Source organism: Brassica oleracea, chromosome C4, assembly GCF_000695525.1.
Source record: "Brassica oleracea var. oleracea cultivar TO1000 chromosome C4, BOL, whole genome shotgun sequence".
NCBI lineage: Eukaryota > Viridiplantae > Streptophyta > Magnoliopsida > Brassicales > Brassicaceae > Brassica > Brassica oleracea.
Window position 1 is genome coordinate 38,912,661 of NC_027751.1, and position 4,977 is coordinate 38,917,637.

The following is a 4,977-nucleotide window of genomic DNA, read 5'->3' on the forward strand; positions in this document are numbered from 1 at the left end:
ATATTCCGAGGATTTCATTTTCCGTCGGACTGTCCGTCAGAATACCGCTGTTTTCTTGTAGTGTAGGCGCTGGTGTTGCTTGGCTTTGCATGACAGGGGATGTCTCTGGGGTCGTTTCTGCCTTCCTTTGAAATGGCATGTTTCTGACATCCTGCCCCATCATGTGCATGTTCCTTATTCAATATAAGTTTTGTACTCTACTGTTTTATACAAAATCTATTTAAAAATTTTAAAGCAAAAATAGCTAAAAAAAAGAATTGTTATTTGTTTATTCCGTTTTGCCATGAGAAGTGTGAGTAAAAAAAGGTTGTGTATTTTAAAGTTGTGACTTTTGAGAGTTTTTAGTTATTTTAAATTGTATTACCGAAGTTTTTTAGTTAAATAAAAAATAAAAAACTCAAAATTTCAAAGTGTCAGATTAATTCTTAGAGTAGTTTAACAAAAACCACAATAAAATCTCATTTCATTTAAAGTCATCAATAAACTTAACAAAAATCAAATCATTTCAATTTTCTTTTAACGATACCATTCTTTTAAACTCTATATTGAGTGAATCGCGTAAAAATAAGGTAGTTATAAAAAAAAAACTCTTTGTCAAATAAATATAAACTATCAAAAGTAATCATTCACTAACTATCATATAGATACACTAAACATTATAATTTTATATTTTGTTTAAAAAATAAATAAATATGTTCTTTCATTATATATACTAGGTTGTCTTCCGCGCTATGCGCGGATAATTGCTAAGATTGATTTTGTTGTGTGAAAATCAAATATTGTAGATTTCTCTGTGTTTATAATCTATTTAGTGCAAGGGAAGAGACATGCTCTGATTTTTGTTATTTGGAAATTGCATAGTTTTTTTTTCTTCGCATTTTTGGTAATAGTTTGTTTTTGTTAGTTTGGCCAAAATATGAAGACTGAATTCAGAATACATAGACAGTTCAAGAGATGTCGGGAAGTTATTCTTAGTTTTGTTTTCTTGACTATAATCTTATGAGTTGTAGAAAAGAAATTTGGCTCTAACTCATGTATTGAACTTTAGTCTTATCTTTTCTTTGAAGTTTTTGATGATTTTTATTGTTGTGTCAAAGTAAAATTGTATGGCTGATAATGAAGCGAATAATAGCTTTTATGTAAATAAGAATTATTAATCAATATATATCAAACCTTTAGGATTTTTTTTCTTTTTCTTTTATATATTTTGGGGATATATTTGTTAACATGATAACTTTATATTCCTGATTAATTATTTTTTGAAGCTTATATTAATCATAAATTCTTGGTTATCCAATAGTGTAAGATCACATCCTCATGATTAGTGCAAACAATGAATTTGTGTTATGTCAAAAGAGAATCATCCAAGAGCTTCAGAAACAACCTATTTACTATAAGTTTTTAAGCTTTCTTCTTATAAAACAATCGAAAGATTTTAAATTAGAACAATTTGTTTGAGATTGGATCATTGAGTGACTATAAAATTGCTTATGCATCAAATTTGACTATAAAAATTTCTACAAATGCAAAAGGATTTCCAGAATTGTTTAAGAGAATCTTGTAGCCATTCCTAATTGTGAGATATCACCATATTACTCTATGTACCTTATTTACGTATATACGCTTAGCAAATTAAATATTTTTAAATATTAGTTTCCTAATCCAAATGAAAACAAAGTAAATACATTTTCTTGTTCTTACTTTCTATAATATTTAGCTAGTTAATATATTTTAAATTTAATTTTTTATTATATCTTAAATATTCTTCAACTTGGGGAATGATACAACCCAAGATAATAAAAACATGTAAATTTCACAGAATTGCTAAATAGTAATTTAAAATCTTTTGGTTGTTTTATAAGAAATTCTTGGTTGTCCCATAGTGTAAGATCACATCCTCATGATTAGTGCAAACAATGAATTTGTGTTATGTCAAAAGAGAATCATCCAAGAGCTTCAGAAACAACCTATTTACTATAAGTTTAAGCTTACTTCTTTTAAAACAATCGAAAGATTTTAAATTAGAACAATTTGTTTGAGATTGGATCATTGAGCGACTATAAAATTGCTTATGCATCAAATTTGACTATAAAAATTTCTACAAATGCAAAATGATTTCCAGAATGGTTTAAGGGAATCTTGTGGCCATTCCTAACTGTGAGCTATCACTATATTACTCTATGTACCTTATTTAGGTATATACGCTTAGCAAATTAAATATTTTTAAATATTAGTTTCCTAATCCAAATGAAAACAAAGTAAATACATTTTCTTGTTCTTACTTTCTATAATATTTAGCTAGTTAATATATTTTAAATTTAATTTTTTATTATATCTTAAATATTCTTCAACTTGGAGAATGTTACAAACCAAGATAATAAAAACATGTAAATTTCACAGAATTACTAAATAGTATTTATGTTTAGACAAAAAGTTATAATTATTATGTGTTCAATGTTAGTTGAACTCTAAATATTTTGTAATATATGCCTGGCAAATTGTATATGTTTTATGTCTTCAATGTTATTTAGAGTCCAATGTTAGTTGGACTCTAAATATTTTGTATTACATGCCTGGAAAATTGTTCATGTTTTAAAAGATAAGTCTAATAAGTGCTGAAAGAAAATCATCATTATCTATTCTATCTGTTATCATTAATATAAAACAATTTTAATTACTTAAAATTTGTGTATGTTTTATGTATTTGTCTCTTATTTAAGGAAAAATTACATGTTTACCAATTTCATGCTACCACTTTTCATTTTTACCACCACTAAAGGGCTATTTTCAAAAATACTTTCTTCATTAACTAGCAAAAGACTCTTATTCCCTTGTTCATTATATACATAATAAATAAATAAAAATCTAAAAAAAAAATAATTTTTTTTTATTTTTTTCTAATTATACTATTTCGAAATTCAAACCCTAAACCCTAAAACTCAACTCTAAACCCTAAATCATCAATCATAAACCCTATTTTTTTAAATACGAACCCTAAACCCCGAAACATCAACTCTAAACCCTAAACCCGAAATATCAACTCTAAACCCTAAACCCTAAACCCTAAACTTCAATTCTAAACCCTAAACCATCAACACTAAACCCTAAACCCTAAAAAGTTAACCGTAAACCCTAAAGCATCAACTCTAAACCCCAAACCCTAAACCTTTAACTCTAAACCCTAAACTTTAAACCCTAAATCCTAAACCCTAAACTCTAAACTCTAAACCCTAAACCCTAGAGTTCATGTTTTATGGTTTAGATTTGAAGATTTAAGGTTTTAGGGTTTAGGGTTTATGTTTAGGGTTTAGAGTTGATGTTTTAGGGTTTAGATTTGAAGGTTTAGGGTTTTAGGGTTTAGGGTTCGAATTTCAGAAAAATATAGGGTTTAAGGTTTAGGGTTTTGGGTTTTGGGTTTATGTTTAGGGTTTAGAGTTGATGTTTTAGGGTTTAGATTTGAAGGTTTAGGGTTTAGGGTTTAGAGTTGATGCTTCGGGGTTTAGGGTTTAGAGTTGATGCTTCGGAGTTTAGGGTTTAGAGTTGATGATTTATGGTTTAGGGTTTAGAGTTGATGATTCAGGGTTTAAAGTTGATGTTTTAAGTTTAGATATATGGTTTAGGGTTTGCGTTTAGGGTTTTGAGTGGATGTTTTAGGGTTTAGATTTTAAGGGTTTTGGTTTAGGGTTTAGAGTTGATGTTTCGGTGTTTAGGGTTTAGAGTTGATGTTTCGGTGTTTAGGGTTTAGAGTTTATGTTTCATGGTTTAGGGTTTAAAGTTGATGATTTAGGGTTTAGAGTTGATGTTTTAAGTTTAGATTAGTTAACCATATGTTTTTTTTTTGTCAAAGTTAATCAAAAGGTTATAAATGTATTTTACCTTTCATTAAGGATGAGAGTAAAAGTGGTTAGTGTAAACATGAAAATTGGTAATTTGAAAATGATATTCTTAGCAATTTTCCCTTATTTAATTGATAAAACTGTTTAACAAATTTAGAGTTAAGAAAATATTTACTCATGCTTTTTCTGCACATTTAATTTACATAGATCTTTTCCGCGTATTTAGATTTTTGTTTCTTTATAAATTGTTTTATATTTAATATTTAGATTTTTGTTTTTTTATAAATTGTTTTATATTTAAAGTGTTCCTTTAACCTAATAGCTTAGTTTCTTTTTGCTTTGTTCATAAATTTAAAATATTACTCTTTCTGTTTTATAACTTAAAATGTATTAGAGAAAATTTGATGTTTGAAAATGTAAGATCTTTTGATATTTTTAACTATCTTGAAATTTGGTTGACTAATAATATTTTATACTCTAACATTTTTGATTGGTTAACTCAATTTAAATGTATATTAGTAATAATATTTTTAAAAAGTTGATTAAACACTAGTAAAAATATGTCGCATAACCACTGTAGTGCTACGGCAAAACCGTGGCTAAATTAAAAAAGCCACGATTTAACCACGGTTAGCCACGTTTTTAAAAAATAGCCACGATTACATAAAAACTGTTGTTAAATTAAGCCACGTTTTAGCCACGAAATCAAACGTGGCTATTATAGCTACGATTTAGCTACGAAAAACTAGTGGCCAGAAACTAGCCACGCTTTTGCCACATCTATTTTAGTGGCTAGAGTGTTAGCCACGGTGTAGCCACTATTTTTCCATGGCTATGTCGAAAACCCTAATTATATACCCTAAACCCCAAACATATACCCTAAACTTATACCTACAAAACAATATATCTGATTAAAATTTACCTAATTTACCTGGATTTAATATCCAACACTTATTTAAACTTCCCAAATTTATAAATAATTTAACATAAACATCATCACTTTAAAACACCAAATTTTAAACTTATCACCCTATATTATAAACATTCACTCTTCAACTCAATAGTTTCAAACTTCATTCTCAAACTTATATGAACCCAAATCTTAAATATAAACTATAAAATTAATCTTTTCAAAAGTTAA